Raw genomic sequence first — 17,709 nt, forward strand, 5'->3', positions numbered from 1 at the left:
GTGTGTGTGTGTGTGTGTGTGTGTGTGTGTGTGTGTGTGTGTGTGTGTGTGTGTGTGTGTGTGTGTGTGTGTGTGTGTGTGTGTGTGTGTGTGTGTGTGTGTGTGTGTGTGCTTTCTTTCGAAATACTGAGGGTGTTACCTGCTCCTGTGGGCTTTCGGAGCTGGTCTCTCCTGTCAGAGCGGTCACACTTCATTAACCTGAGAGTGAGGTAGAGAGAGGGTTGACAGAGATATGTGTGTGCGTGTGTGTGAGTGTGTATGTGTGTCCACAGTTTGGCTGGCCTTCGGCTTTTTTTAACGGTCTGGAGAGAGTTACAGCCGCAATAGCGAGAAGCCACGCAAGTGTTCGCTCTCGGCTGCAAAATGTCCAGAAGAAAAATGATCTGCAGCTTTTATCCATGTTCTTTGTGGTCACAGCACTGTTTAGAGTTTAGATGTCTCATCAAAAAGGAATTTCCCTTCCCCTTTATCAATCTTATTTCAAGGGGCCGGGAGTCTGTGAAGTAGCTTGCAGATGTGACATGCCTGCTGAGGTTTATGCCTTGATTCCGTCATTAACTATACCAGATATTATGTAATGGGTTATGGGGGAAATTGAGGGTTTATGTTACTTTGTTGAACAGTGTGAACACCCTCTTACCCACATTACTTTAAAGAAAATGTCTGGTTTACTCTCATCTGAGTCTTATTTTTATGTGGTTTCTGGCAGAAGTACCAATGTTCTGCCATTGAGGAAATTAATTCATGACGAGTCAAAAGATTTGAGTGTCTGCTTTTTCTTTAGAAATGGGCTCATCTGTCAAGACACCCACTGTCTGTGAATGTCATCATGATGAGTCCAAATCAAGTCCAAGACCAAGTTCAGCACAAACTGAGACCTCTTCAAAAATATATTAGGAAACAGTGTCTTTCCGATGCCAATATAGTGATTAAGAGTTAGGATGGTTCGATAAACAAGATTATCTTCTATCAACTAATCTATGCATAGAATTAAGGCAATGTTCTGTACAAATGATCCAGAATCAGCAGCCAGGAGCAACTTGACCATTTCTCAATAGCAAAGTCCACAATAATACCGAGTCAAACAAGGCACGAGACCAACACAAGCGCAAGCAAGGCATGAAATTGGCATGAAACTGTCAATCTACCTGCCACGTTGGCATGTAGCCAATAAGACAACACAACACTGAGCAAGTGTTGTGTGTTGTTGACCAATCAAGTAGCCTATTGTTGCTGAGCAAGCCCCCATGTTTTCTTGGACTTTCAAAATTAAAAAACGAGAAAAATAAAAAATGTGCCGTGAAGAGGCCGCAGGCTACTACTGAACAAAAAGAGGATGAGGAAGACGATTAAATAAAATAATTAAAAAAGACATTTTAATACAAAGTGGAAAGTGGAAGGGATGGCAAGGTTTGCAACTGGCTTGTGTACGAGGCCACAACAAAGGAGATGCACTGTCAGGATTACCGTATGTTTGGCAAGCGGAGGAAGCAGAGGGGAGTGTCTGCTCCTCCTCCTCTTTAAGGACTCAGAGCCTCAGTCTGTGCTCTGTGAAAGGGTTTTTCATCAGTGTCTGACCTCCACATTACAGTGGAATGTAGTTTGGTTTCTGTTAATTATTATGACTGTTATTGTTGTTGTTCTTCAGTCAAAACAGTCAAATTTGTCTTATCTTGAAAAACAACATAAACTTATAAGTCATTTGTTATAAATGTAATGTTTATTGTTAATCTAAAATAAAATAAAAAACTGTTGAACCTGGGTATCTAATGACACTACAGTGACAGAGAAACAGTGACTCATGGATTGTGTGTAAACTAAATAAATGAGACTATCAGTGAGATGATTGACTGTTATTATTTCTGTTATTTTCTATTCTAAACGCCTGCCACACCAGGTCAGACACAGTTGTAAGTCATTCTAGTCATTAATGAGATTAAGTTGATTAATAACTCAACAGCACTTTAATGTGTATTCTGTACAAGTTCAAGAACCTTGAGTCGATCACCTTTATTTGAGGCACAAAAAAAATTTGGCTGGGAAAAAACAACTGTGGACAAAAAAGTTAACTTCAACTTGTGCGCAAGACTTCAAAAAAAGTGGTATTGAGACCAGTCCTGGTATTCACTATCAAATACCTTCCCTCGACAGCAGACAGACAAAGTTAGTGCCTGGCTGTTTACTGGAGCCTTTAGCAGGTAAAGAGCCTGAGATCTCCCCAAGGAGACAAAAGAAAACCAAAACGAAGCTAAAAGTAGAATGACCTGCATTTGTGAGGTGGCCAGAAACATGACTTATCATGGAAGCTGTTGTGACTCCATGTCGCTGGTGGATGTGCAATAACAAATTTATACGGTGATAATATAAATTGTGTTTCATACAGAAATAGTAGTTCCTTTTATTCCAGTTGCCTGGACTAGAACATTCATTCCCAGATATGAATACCTAGGAATCACAGTGCAGCACACTTTCTAAAATATACAGTCAAATTGACATTTTCAATAAAGTCTGAATTATTGCATCCTGTTGATGCAGGGAAGGAAACATCCAGTGAACCCTATGAAGTGAATTCATCTGTGTTAGTTACAGTAGTTGTCTTCTCATTACAGAAGCCAGTCCAACAGTACAGCATAACAGCCAGTCAATGGAAATGAAGCAGTAATCAAATAATCAATACAGCACGTACAGCTTGCAGAATATCAACGTTATCTGAGTATGTATGAACCGAAATTAACACAGTAAATCACAGAGGAGTTTGGATTTAATGAGACGCTGTTTGTTTGCATTCTGTGCAGTGCAAGGCCGACTCTTCCTGCAAAGACTGATGAAAGCTACGTAAATACTTTGCTACTGATATTTATTAGGGTTGCTGTTACCATTGACTTTACAGGATGTAGAGACACCAGCTTTGACCTTTCAATCACATTCATCTCAATTTAGACACAAATTATTATTTATTCTTGACCAAGACTGAAGGCCGCTGCACTAATACATTTTTTGTATCCATCATCTGAGAAAATTTGTTACGCACATTAACCTCTCACTTCTTCACTTAGCACTAGTCCCAAATGGGGCTAATGAATCAGTCAATTAGCAAGAAGCTTTTGTACATCCTTCGTTTTGCGATCACTACAGTCCTCCATTCCAAGCTGTCCTGCAGTCATCTGCCACAATTCACCATTCACATTCACTAAGGGGCTGCTGTGGCTCAGTGGGAGAGTGGGTCGTCCTCCATTTGAGAGATCAGTGGTTTGATCCCCAGCTCCTCCGGTCCACATGTGAAAGTGCCCTTGGGCAAGACACTGAACCCAAAATTGCTGTGCATTGGTGTGTAAATGTGGTGTGAGTAGTAAGATTAGATGGTATGTAGATGTCCACTGCCATCTGTGTGAATGGGTGAATGTGACAAACACTGTGAAAGCGCCTTGAGTAGTCAGAAGAATAAAAGGCGCTGTACAAGTCCATTCACCATTAAATACAGCATCAATGTATTCTTTATTTTTGGACAAATACGTAATGCAATCAATCAAAACTTTAATAAATTTGAATCACAGACAAAACATTTTAGATCGTGTAAACGTGAATACGATATTCGTTTTAAAATGTGAAAAAAAATACGGACTGTGTGCAAAGACCTTCAGAGTCTATATATATTATCACACAGTGAGGCCTTAAGCCAAATGCTAATTGTAGCATGCTAACAAGCTTACAAAGACATTGTTAAAATTGTGGCAGGTATGTAATATTTATGTTTGCTACGTTCACCATCTTAATTTAGTTTGTTAGCATGCTAACTTGCAGATTAGCACTAAATACAAAGAAAAGTATTTAGTCACAACAGGACTAAATACAAAGTATTTAGTCTTAAACAAACTGAAACTTTGACCTGATGATTGAGCCAAACAAAAAGTCAAAGGTTCACCAAAGTTATTATCTATCATTTTGAAGAGGAAATGAATGTCTGAACCAGATTTCATGGCAATCCATCCAATTGACTTCTAATGACTTGCTACTGCCAATTGAATCAAAAGCACAAATGTGAACTTTATTGTGGTGCAAAAGGAAAAATCAAGGAACACTAAAATTATTAAAACAGTGATTGAAAACCATGAATGTGTGTGTCAGAGTCGTCCCCATCTGTCAGTTGTTCGTTGTCACACTGTTGACCTGTCCTTGGCACCCCATGACTTTGTTGCAACATCATTGCTCCTTCTCACCATATCTAAGCTTTAATCCTTCCTCTGACAATCGGTTGTGAGGCCGTTTAAGGAATTTGGCAAAGCTGAGTGTCTATGTTAGTCTTTCATTCAGTCACAACGGGACTGAATCATGAAGCACCATATGCTAACAATAATCATCTGTCTCAGCATCTGTCAAACAAAATCTCTTAATATTGTTTCCATCAGAGAGGCCTAGCTGGTTGCAATTTTACTGACAGTGTTGGAGGAATGTTAAAAAGCAATGTCGCTTTGAGGTGATTTGCTGGTGATAAGGAGTCTTGAATGGAGCTTGCATGCAATGCTACGGTACATTAACTTCTCTACAATTAAAATTACTTTGGCAATCAAAAGTTTCAAATGATGCCAGGCCACGTGTGTGTACACATCTAACAGTTTTTATATTCCCTTGGCTGTTGGCGTCATGGACGCCCGCAGCAAACTAATATTTGAATGGCAAGTCTTTGAGTTTCACAAACAACTAAAGATAACATACAACAGCACCATTAGGGAGGAGAAACATCTGTCTCGTTCATAATTTTTCATTCAACTCAGAATTATATAAACAGATGCCGACAGTAATAATGTGAATCATAGCCAATAGCATTAAGTTGTAGTACTTGCATGCATTGGTTTTGCTATAGGTGAATTCAAAAGACTTTGCTTAAGTACAGATTAAATGGAAATGGCAGCTACAACATTGTTACAGCACGTTTCACAACACAGACGGTTCACTGTGAGCCGCCATGTTGCTGTGAAGTCTGGTGTGTTTATGTTTGCTAGGGGATGAAATAGGACTTTCTCTTCTGACCAACAGTCGACTCTCTTGTTAACTGAAAAGCAGGCAACTGAATCCCAGTTAACCCATCCAGGAGGCTCTGACACTTATGCTGCCACTTTCCTGCTTGGTTGCGTGCCATCGGCAGCAGCTGCGGACTTCTAGGTGTATGTATGCCTGAGGCTGTCTCCACCACATCCACCTGCAAGGCTGTCAGCTGTGTGTGTATGACTGACATACTCTGTGGGTCGAACTAACTGCTGGACGTCACTCACAGCAGAGAACTATGGAGCAACACAGTATGCCATGCAGACACACAGCTGAAATGCAATTTGCTAGTGCTTAAGCTCAAACGAGCTACTCTTTAATTGATAGTATTGATTGATTGACAAGTAGTTTATAACTTGGAATTCCAACTTGAATGACAGTTGCATTGCACTTTCCCTGTGGGGGGTAATTTTTCCCCAAAATTCTGAGTACAAGTACAGCACCAGATCTTAATAAAAACAAAAAAAATAAGAAAAATAAATACAATAATATGACCCAAGTTCTTTGGTGCTTATTTAGTTTGGAACACTTTGAGTTGCAGTACAGACATGAAAAATGGTTTTCAGGGGCTTTAATGAAAAATGTTCATCAGACTCTGGTTTGTTGTGTCTATGAATGAATATAGTAGAAGTGACCAATTCAGCACTTCAGCCTCAGTGCTGGAGCCATAACAACAGATGGCCGGAGCCTGTTGACATTTGGCCATCACTATTCTCTTTAATCTTTTTTTTTTTTATAAAATCTCCAAAACTGCAGTTTACATGTGTCCAGAAATGTCATCAAATGTCAAGGAAATGTCAAGGGCTCAGACATGAAGATGGGCATGGATACTCTGTGCGCGTGTAAAGTTGCAGCACTGCCTTCAGTTCAGCTCTGCTAGTTGCTTGGACAATTGGACCGTTTCAATAGATTTTTCAATTTTCATTTTCCATTTTACCAGGTCTTAGTAAGAAAATCTAGTTTTAAGAGCTGATCTAGTCAGGAAGCCATAATAAAACAGTAATCATTAAAACACATAACATAAAGAGGCCAATAAAACTGTCACACAAAAAAAAAAGAGCAGCAGAAAGACAATATTTACCCACATTGATCCAACGCTCTGTTAACTCGGGTAACTTGCGTTAAATGACCCTGGCATCAGTCTGTGGCGGACTGGTTTGCAAATGGCAAACCAATAATGACACATCAATGACAAAAGATTGTGCCTTTCACTGGTATTGACAACGATTCCAGTGTAGAGACAAAACAAGCAACAGGAAGCAAATAATTATCAGGTTGTCTTGCGCAACTACTTAAGTCTCTCGCCAAGCATGATGCAAAACTGTGACACTGAGAGGGAAGAGGAAGGAACCGGGAAGGAAAACAGGAAAATGTGTAGTTGGTCAAAGGGGACGCGGGGATTTAATGAGCATCTCTTGCTTTCTGCTTTCATCTAACTAGGCTAACATGATGAACTAGTCGCCCTGTTCCCCTTCAGCCTCCATCGCTCTAGTTACCCCCTATCCACCACACAAACCAGGTCTGGCAACACATGATGAATCTAGGGAAGCACAGAAGAGAAGGAGATGGAGAGAGCGTTCACCCGGTTGTGCTGATGAAATGCTGTTTCTTCTTCACCCGCTTTTTCTCATTTTCTTTGTGTCTTTGCCCAACAGCAGCTATGAGTGGATACAAGAAGCTGTATTTAACTGATTTTATGCACATTTTGAAGTATTGCATTAGAAAACCTGTATGAAACGGAATTTGCTTCTGTTGAAAATATTGTGTTAAATGAAATATGTAAACAACTTTGCTGAATAAATTGAATGGTTCTGAGAAAGCAAACATTTAACTTGCATGACTGATCAGCTGCTTCAGCCGTTAGCTTTATTGGCTTGTCGTAATTGTCATTCATTTCTCTGTGTCTCAATTAACAATTTCTGCCTCTGCTTCTTCTACTCTCTTTACTGTCCGGTTACAGCCGTTTGTAGCCTATAACGCCAACTTCTGATAAAGCAGCCTAGTTTACGTACTCCAAACCAGCTGATGGAAACGTGCATAATTCGATACAAACATGAATAAAGTACCAGACAAATAATTTCTATGTAAAGATAAAGTAGAGCAATGGTATACTGAGCAGATAATGAAGTCACTCTCCCTCCGTGTGTGTTGTAATCAGAGTTTCTCTGTTTGTTTGTTCTGATGGATGGTCAAGCCACGTGTGCATGCAAGAAGAGCCTTGTCTTTAAAGTTTGTTTATTGTCCCAACAAATGAATATTTGACACACTGATGATGGATTATGGTTTACTAGTTTGCTTTTTAATATTTTGTATCCAAATAAATGCTAACATCCAAACTTTCAGGCCCAAAATTGTGCAGAAATCATGTTATTAGTGGTTTCGTAGTAACTGCGTTGCGTTAGTAACGCAGAGTAGATCGTTCCACTGGAATTGCATTGTTAGGCATCAAATTGGGTTCAGCTGATGTCACACTTTAAAATAAAGAATAATCAATTCCCCATTCGGATTCAGAACCTGTTTCAGGAAAGGGAAAGTACCTATCTGCTGAGAGGGCAAGACGTGCTGAAAAAGCCCAGTGTTAGAACAAATGCAAAAATGCATTGTATTTCTGTTGTTGGAGTGAATGTTTGGAATGATTTGGCCATAGATTTAAAAGACTGCAGAACATTAATTTACTTTAAAACTGTTCTCAAGAGGAACATTATTCAAACATATGTTGATTGTGTTTCGCTGACAGCAGCAATAAATTAATTATTAGATATTTTCTTTTTGACCTGTGTGTAGCTGCTACCTAAGTTTATGTATTTTAAAGGGTAGGCGTTATAAGCTTTAGCTTCTGCCTTTTCCCTTTTTTCAGACCTTATACATTTATTTTTTTGTGTTTGTTACGAAATGTCTTTGTCTGAAATGTCTGAAAATAAACTGAACTGAACTGAACTGAACACTACAAAAACGAAACTGTCATATATTTAATACTTTTCTTGCAGTGCAACAGGAAAGAAACTGTGTGAATGTTTACATTTATAACTGTGAACGGATCTATTGACATCTGTTTTTACTGTAAAAAAAAAAAATGAAAAGAAAAAAAGTGAATTAAAACCTGGCTGAAATATTCTCATTACCATGCCAGGCAAGTTTTTTCCTCCAGCAACAATAAAAAACAAAGATTAATGCATTTCTGTTTCATGGCCAGTGAGAGAATATGAGATTCATTTCCTTTCTTGATGATGTCTGCTTTAAAATTTCATAACACACATTTAGCTCACCCACATTAAAAATGATTTACAGTAAAGTGCAGGCAAGTTTATTATCATTATAAGATTTTTACACTTTGGTTTCAATGGCAAATGAGCAAACCTCTAATCAATTGCAGCTCTAAATAAACGCTGCCTGCTGTGAATGCAAAGAGAAGTTTGGTGATGATCAAGTTGCTCCAGCTGAATGACCTTGATGACGCCTAATACTACTGTACATGGCTGTGGTGCATATGACCTCAAATGGAAGTTTCCTTTTTCTGGTTGTAATGGGCTTCCACAGGCCCAAGCTGTGTTCATTTACACCTGTCTGAGAAACATTATGCTTCATGGGATAATTTATAGACAGGTGTGGTGGCTCTGAAATGGGTTTTTTTTCTGCTCTCATGAGTGTAAAGGAATCTCTGCTCAAATTCTTTAATAATATCTCTACTGGAGCAGTATTTTATAACCACTGGGCAGCTTTATGCTGCGGTCTAGCAGCTGGAAAAATGCAACATAACAACAGAAGGGCGGTGATAACGTTCACACAAAGTGACTGAATGGGAGCAATAAAACAAGATGCAGGAGCTTCCACCACAAAAGGAAGACAGCCAATATACACAGCACTAAAACCATAATAATATAGGGTACAGTAATATAATCCATACAATTTTCTCTGGCAACCCACCTCATATTTTTCTCTGGTTGTTAACTGACCTGTGGACTCTTTCTTCCTTCGTTTGCCCCATTCTCCTCACTCCATCTCACCTTCCTCTGTTATCTCACATACATATTATTGCTTCTCTCCCGGGTGTCACCTGCACACAGCACCTAGAGAGGGGAAGTGAACTGAACTGCTATCAACCAGCTATCATAAGCTGTCCGATTTAATATCAGTTCATGAGGGAGGCAGGGGACACGCACGCATGCACGCACGCCCGCACGCACACACGCACATACGCGCACACACACACACACACACACACACACACACACACACACACACACACACACACACACACACACACACACACACACACACACACACACACACACACACACACACACACACACACACACACACACACACACACACTGTCTTCTTCCAAGATTTCTTTACCATTAAAAAAATACATGTTCAAAATATCCCCCACAATATATTGATAAAAAATATTTTAAAAACAGATTATTTCTATGCTATGACTAGTCTCGTATAGTCGAGCCTATAAACATGGTCTGGCTACACCAGCTTATCATTTCTATGCTCTAGGTTGTTTGCATGTCTTTAAACCAATCACAGTTATCTTGGGGTATTGCTAAAGTTCAGAAGCAGCAATGTTGCTCTTGCAAAATTATGCAGCAGAAGGGGCCTGACACAAACCCAAGGTCAGGCTTTAGCCCAGCACTGTACATCCTGTCTCTCAATAACATTTTTATTTCAACAGAAAATATAAACTTTTCCCAGAAAGAAAAAAAAAACAATAAAAGATAATATATACATAAAATAAACAGAATAAATGCACTGGGGCCTTATTCACAAAACATCGTAAGGCTAAGAGTAGATGATTTAGGAGTAAAAGTAAAAATAAAATAAAAAAACATGGCTGCTGCAGTCAACATTTTAAAAGATTAAATGATAGTGAGCTTTTAAAAATGTATCGCATTAATGGAGATGGCATTATGAACGTGGCAGAGTTGGTCAGGGATGCCATCACTTCACCAACCACTAAAAAGCACCCAATATAACTGCAGATTAAAGTTGGTACAAATCTCCGCTATTTGGCCAGAGGAAAAATGCAGCTGCGCAACGCAGATGACATTTGGCGTCTCTCAGCTGTAGGTCAGGAGGATTTTGCACCAGACATAAAGGTCCTATCCAGAGCCCACATAAAGCTGTGGTTCATTCACTTCCCCATTGAAGTGTTTCCATCATAAATCTTCGCCAATCACTGTGGGCATAGATTGTATGAAAATTATGCCATCCATAGCAACAAAGTCAACCCCGTCCCTCTAGTCTTAGCTCGCCATACATTACTACACTGACCAGTCTCCATATTTCCAAGAAAACAAGTATACACATAAAAAAAATCTTGGGTATATATCAAATATTCAAAAAGCTTAAACATAGCAATTGTCATGAACGTTTCAGGGAATAACACAGTGAACCGGACCCAAATGCAGACAATGAAACAGTGAACGGTTTAAACAAATATTCAATAAACCAAGAAAACAAGGGAATCCAAAAACAGGGGAAAGGGGACATAACAAAACGTGACGAGACGGTCGAGGGTAGGCAGGTACGGGATCTCGGGAAACTAAAACGAAAGGGAACAAAGAAACAATCATTAACAAACAAATCAACAAGCAGCAAAAATACCATCAAACAAAGAACGGGAGCCAACTGACGAGAAGTAACCACGTAAATGAGGAAAACGGTCTGGCGCCGAATGCGTCCCACATCCGGTTTCCTATACTCCAGGGAAGGTAATTAGTGGAACTGGACACAGCTGGGAGGAACCACGCCTCCCAGCTTCAGACAGACAAACACCGAAAGGGGAGACACATGCAAGGAACAACAGACAGAGGGAGAAAAACAAATGCACAAAAGGAAGGAGGGGATGACTGCCAGGACTGGAATCCTGACAGCAATATGAATTTCATTTGATAACTTTAGAACTGCTTGCAGTGAAATAATAAATTAAGGTATTAGACAAAGTCAAACCAATAAGATAACAAATCTTGTGCAGCTACATTTAACATGTCTGCTCCAGGAGACAAAATCATTAAAAATTATTATTAACATGTTTTTAGCAAAAACTAGCTTACGATTGGACTGATTAATTTTGCAAAAAGTGGCGTGTTATTTTGACTTTAAAACCGTAAATATACTGTTGCACTGCTTTAACATGAATATTACAAAATATTTTATTTTGAATTACTTAAATGGTTTGTATCAAACTTTTGCTTTTCTTCTTTTTCCTTCGGCACCTCCCGATTTGCGGGCTGTCAGGACCTTCTCCTCACCACTGTCCAAAATGATCATAGGCAAATGTAATCATGATCATTAATAAACTTAAGAATTTGCAGTAAGCATTACTACAGATTCTAGTATTAAGGTCTACTGCAGTTGTCCAAGTCAGTGTTTCTCAAATGGGGTTACGTGTACCTCTAGGGGTAAACGTTTATTTATAAAATATTAGTCACGCATGACTCCTTGCATAATTATAGGATCAAAAGTACAATAAAAATGAAAATGCAAGTTTGATAATTCCTATTTCATATTCAGCATTCCCATTGTCCCACTTCCCATGTCAAGAGTCGCAACAAACGCAATCATAATTTGTGGTTTTCAAAGTTGTTTAGAAAATCAAGACACTGATGGAGCCTCTTTATAAAGGCTTTTTGTCTTTCTAACTGCTTTTTTTTCATGGTCAGGGGGTACTTATACTAATACTAATATTTCAAAGGGGGTAGATTATTGAAAGTGGTCCAAGTGGTGTTGCCAAGCAGAGGCAGTTGCATGACCGCTGGTACAAAAAATGTCAAACACTGTACTGTCTCTCTATTTTGTTACTTTCAAATGTATTAGAAAGTGGAAAACTATAATGTGATATGACTGTTATGTAGGCTTTATCACTGCTGACTGCTATAATTTTATGAATGGTTACCACCATGCAATGTAATGGTGCGTTCCATTTACCTCGGAAGTCGAAAGTTGTAGCTGGGAATGAAGTCACACCCGAGTTATCAGAGTTTCAGTTACAAAGTCGGAAAAAAGTAGCTAATGGCCAAAAACGGAAGAGGAAACAAGATGGCTACATCTACGAAAGTTATTCTCGCGCTTGCCTTTTCTGAATATGAGCAACTTCTGGACAAATATGGGGTCCTTTTGCAACCTGCAAACATGGTGGATGAAGAGTAAACACAAAGGCGCAGAAGGTAGCCTATTTTTTCTTTCTACGTATTTCATACTTACTCTTTACAAGAGAGGAAGCAATCTTTAAATGTCAAGTCGAGGGGTCGTTCCAGTTGAAAGTTTAGACTCTGAGCTCGGAAATCCGGACTCCCGAGTACACCATTATGCCAAATTCTTGTCAGAATCTTAGCTATATAGCTACATTCCGAGGATCAAATTTGATAGTGAAACGAATCATTTACAGACATCTCTTTCGCCTTGTAAGTAGATGGGAAAGTCTTTCTGTGTCAGAGGGTATCAGGTGAAGGAACAAGTGGTGGTTGCAGTTTCATTATTTTGCCACTATGTCAAATTGGCTTCAAGGCCCGGTACACTTCCTGGGAATTTGACTCTAGCCAGGACATGCTTGAAAAGGTAATGTTATTGTCAATACGTCATTTTGCATGGGAACTGTAATTGAGGAAATAAAAATATTTTTCAAATGTGTTACACAGAGTAGAAACAAGTGTTTCTGAAGGGGGAAAAAAAATCAAACCATCATCTTGAAAATGTGCGGCTACACAGAGACATGGATGTGGTAGATGAGTATCCTTCTAATTGAATTCAAGATTAATGCAGGTGGCCATGTTTGGGGCTAATTACACATATCAAATGAGCTCAGATATTGCTTGCATTGTTCGGGGAATGGTGGTAGCCAGGTGTGAGGTCTCTTCAGTCAGGTGAGAAGTTTAGTAAGGCTTCTGCTGGTTGTCCCTGGCTCCTCTGCAGAGGCTGAGAGGAGTAAAGTGCCAAGAGAAGGCTTAAGACACGACTCACATCATCAATGATTCAAACAAGGCTGAATATGTGGTCTGGTGTCACAGGCACCAGGAGAAACTCGACAGACTGATCTTCTATCGGTGTCAACAGTAAGGACTTTGGATCCTTTGTTTGAAGAATGTCAAGTCAAAACACATATCATTGCCTGAGGAGAAAAGAGCAGAGGACAGAAGAGACATGGAGAGGTGGGGATAGGAGAGTTACCTGGAGAGCAGTGGAGAGGAGAGACCTGGAAAGAAGTAGAGGAGAGGAGGAGAGAGGGCTTTGACCTTTGATCAGTAGCGAGCAAAGCCATTCAAAGCAGACAGTCACAACACCAAAGCATCTGAGAAGCAGTGTGTGGAAGTATTTTCGTAGTTCTGTAGATTAAGTAAATAACGTTCTACAAAGTACAAGTGGTACAATGGATGTTCGTTCAAACTTAATTATTTAGGAAACATGACACTCCTAAATACAATACACTATTAGACATTATTGAAATCACTTCAAATTTTGAATCCTCAGCTTATTTAGTTATTTTGTTTGAAAGAAGTGAACGTCAGCACAGATTATGACCCATAGTCACCAAAGTAAACATTTTTCACAAGCCACATATTTCCCTTGCGTTAACATCACTACAACAGCATTTTTCAATTGGACAAATCAGGAGAAAACTGACTTTGTACAAGACCTGTCACTCTCTCTCTCTCTCTCTAATACTTGTGAGATCTGGCAACAGATAGCCTTTAGTTAGCCAAACTGTGTCAACAATTTAAGATAACATCAACTAACATACACAAACTATAGCCAACTAATTTGCGTAATGCTAAATACAGCATTTGTGTGTTGTTTTATGACAGGATAAGATGTAAATATCAAACTGACAGGTTATTATCTCATTAGGGTTTATCCTCTGGGGAGCATGAAGGACTATACACAATTGAGCTAATCCATAGATGTTGAGATATTTACTAAATAAAAGGAAATCTTTTCCTGTTGGTGGCATTAGATAAAAAGTTAAGAGATCATAAAAGTCAGTAGGCATCATCCTCTGGGGACAATGAATGTCGGTACAAAATTTCATGGCAATCCATCCAATAGTTAGATAGATATTTCAGTCAGAACCAAAATGTTAGACATTGACCAACATTGCTATTTTTAAAGCCACCCTGTGACTACAAAAAGTGATGCAGATGTGGACAAATAGGGTCCCAAATAAATGTATACACACTTTAGCAGCTGATAACTCAATGTTTTTATATATATATATATATATATATATGCAGTATTCATATACATATTTTATGGGGATACCTCAAAGACAAAGTCTAGACTATGAACCCTGCAACCGTGGCTGAATTGAGAGCAGCCATTGAACATGAATGCACGCAAGTACCAAGAGAAATGTTTCGTGATGTGTGTGATTTCATTGCTTTGCGTTGTCAGCAGCATCTGGACCAGAACGGACGTCAGTTTGAGAACAGGCAACTAAATGCTACGAGTGAAAAAAGTTGAAATGCTTGTACCACCATAACTTCGACTCGCCAAAAGTAAAGGGCTACACACTGTTGAGATTTCAGGGACTGATTCAGAGTTTTCCCTGTAGACTGTGACGATACTTCTATTACCTCTCCACCTCCACCCTGGCCGTCACTTGGCCTGACAGCGTTTGGCTGGATGCACTCCGCTGCTCATGACTGCTTTTGACATGCTGCTGCAGCCGATAAAGTCTGAGCCATGATCTAACACTGCTGCACTCCCGCTTCTGTAATGTAGATACAATGTTGGCTGAAATGTCACAGCGAGAGCAAGGCAAATAGGAGGGACAGAGGTTATTGGAGTGAGAAATAGGGTGACAGACATATAAATACACAAATATACTGTTTTAGTATTTTATAGTTGTTTTTGTTATTGTATTATGTTACAGCTATACAGAAATCTTCTGTTTAACAATAAAACAGTACAAGAAAAAGTACAGTACAAAACAATAAAGGTGCCATGTAAAAAAAAGCGATGATAAATGTGGATAGACAGAACTTTCTTCACTTTCACGCCCTTCTTCATAAGTCTCAACAAATAGTGATAGCATTCTAGAAGGTGTGTAGCTCTCTGTCAGCTCTGCTCAATTTAGGAAGAATTTAGGCTCTTGTGTCCATTTACACCTATTAATTGTGCTTTTTGGGGTTGATATTGGATGACAGGATCGTATATGGCTACGAGTCAATCATCAGGATAGGGAAATCAACTCGCCAGTGTTCTGCCACCTTTAACGTCACCGGTCAAGGTTTTCAAATGTAAACATCTGAATAAACAGAGGAAAAAGTGGAGAGGATGGCTATCAGCTACGATCCCGACTTTGTTGACAAGCAAGACCATCTCTGCATCCATCTCCATCTCTTCTTTTGAGGGGGCACCGAGGAAAGTAGAGCGTGGCAGAATTAAACACTGGCTGACAGGCACCCTCCAGGTATTGGGCAGTGAGCTGGTCGGTTTCCAGCAGGATGTCAGAAGCTGTGGTGTCCTTTCGCAGAGACACTGCAAGAACCTGTAGTGCTGGATGTCATCATTCAATCTGGTGACTTTTTCTCTGTGTGCCGATCTTATGGCCACATTGGGCTTTTCTGATTAATCATGCACAAGATGAAGGAGCTGACGAGATTCAATTTCACTGGAATTGTACCCTGTATGATGCCATGTGACAAACAAATTAATTGATTGATAGCTTTAAATGTGGGGTCAAATGTGAAAAAAAAGTGGTGTCAAACTTTTTTTTGAAGATTTCTGATTTAAGGGATGAAGGTAGGATGTTTGTAGAAGCATCTTATTATGACCCATATTGACGTCTATTGTGGAAACCCATAACAGCTATAGTAATTATGACAAGAGCCAAGGAGTAAGTCAGGTGCCATTTAATAAAGAGCCACACAATTTGTATAGAGACGAGGTCAGATGGAAGTCAACATTTTTATGCCAGATAATGTGATCATGGTACCTTAAAGCTGCACTTAACAATATTTTTTTATACTTATACTGGAGCAAATGACGATTTGTAATTTGAAAAGGGTTGCTTGTAGTGACCAACTCACATAAAATTATCGTTCAACTCTGCAGTTTCCCTCAGCTCTAATGAGTGTTTAAGCTTCTTTCAGCTCATTGTTTTAGTGTTCTGCAACTTGACAGTTTTGGTTCAGTGTCACCATTTTCATCTCTCTTGTTTCCAGCAGCATCAGGAAGTTGTTTTTAGCAACAAAACAAAAAAAAGCTCTGATAACCTCAATTAATGCTGCCTGTCAAGCACCAAACGTTAGATGGACAAAGTTAGCAAGTAGCTGGTAAATGAATGTGGCATTTGGCAGCAAAAGAGGCAATTATTTATCTCAGCAGTGGGTGGAGCTAAATGAAGGGTAATGATTGGGCTTACATTCCAAAACAGGCCTCCATATGTAAATGCTGTAGTGCCCCCAAAAAAATTAAAATTCCCTCCATGCCTAGGGAGCACAGCATAGAAGTGGAACAAGGTGAGCTGAGACAAACATTCTGATATGGTAGTCTTTCTGTTGTGGTCTTATTTTTATTCAGGAAGCCTCGCGTCTGTCGGCTCAGGCTGTGTGGTTTCATCCCAGCATAAAGTCAATGCTGCTAAAAGAACGATGCGGTGTCAATGTCCTCTTTGCGCATCACCACTCTGCAGTCATAGCAGATCAACAGCATTATTTGCATGGGGAACGTACGGTACATCAAGACATTTGGATTCAATGGACGCTCTGCCCCTCTTTTGTCTCTGTTCCACGTGTGTGTGTGTGTGTGTGTGTGTTGCTGTAATCACCAAGGTTCCAGCCTGGTTTTTTTGAGCAGAGCTATTGATTTTCCTCTTGGAGTTTCTTGGGCTTATCAGACAAGCGCTGCTGGTGGGATACCTATTCTGACTCATACATACATACATACATACCCCCCCCCCCACACACACACACACACACACACACACACACACACACACACACACACACACACACACACACACACACACACACACACACACACACACACACACACACACACACACACACACACACACACACACACACACACACACACACACACACACACACACACACACACACACACACACACACACACACACACACACACACACTGAGACACTAGTCTCAGATATATTAACTGTAAATGCACTTTCCCTTTTTTAAACAAAACAGCTTTTAACTAGAGACAAACTTTGCTCTCTATCTAAAAGTTTTCTAAAGGAAGATCATTAGAAAGTTGTTCTGGAACACGACCAGAGCACAGAAAAACTTTAAAGATGCATCTGGTTTTTCAGCTCATTGATAGAAGAGTAGAATAAGAGCATCCATGCCCATCACACCCCTTTGCATGTTCCTCCTCTCTCCGAGTTAGAGTGTCGCTGTTTTCGGCCCCCTGTGGCCTCATTATCACACAGACAGACTGAAACACAGCAGCCATATCTGATAGCAAGCACAATAGCAAGCACACACACACACAACCTTAGATAGCCTTACTTCACAAAATCTTAATCATGCACACAGACTGTGCTCTGACTCAATGATATTCACATCCAGCACCGGAACTAAATTATGAAATGAACAAACACACGCAGCAATGAACTTGCACTAACTAAACTTAGTCCCTTATGAGATTACATCATACACATATTTACAAACTTCTAAATAAACTTTACAT

This window comes from Echiichthys vipera (genome assembly GCF_963691815.1).
Source record: "Echiichthys vipera genome assembly, chromosome: 18".
NCBI lineage: Eukaryota > Metazoa > Chordata > Actinopteri > Perciformes > Trachinidae > Echiichthys > Echiichthys vipera.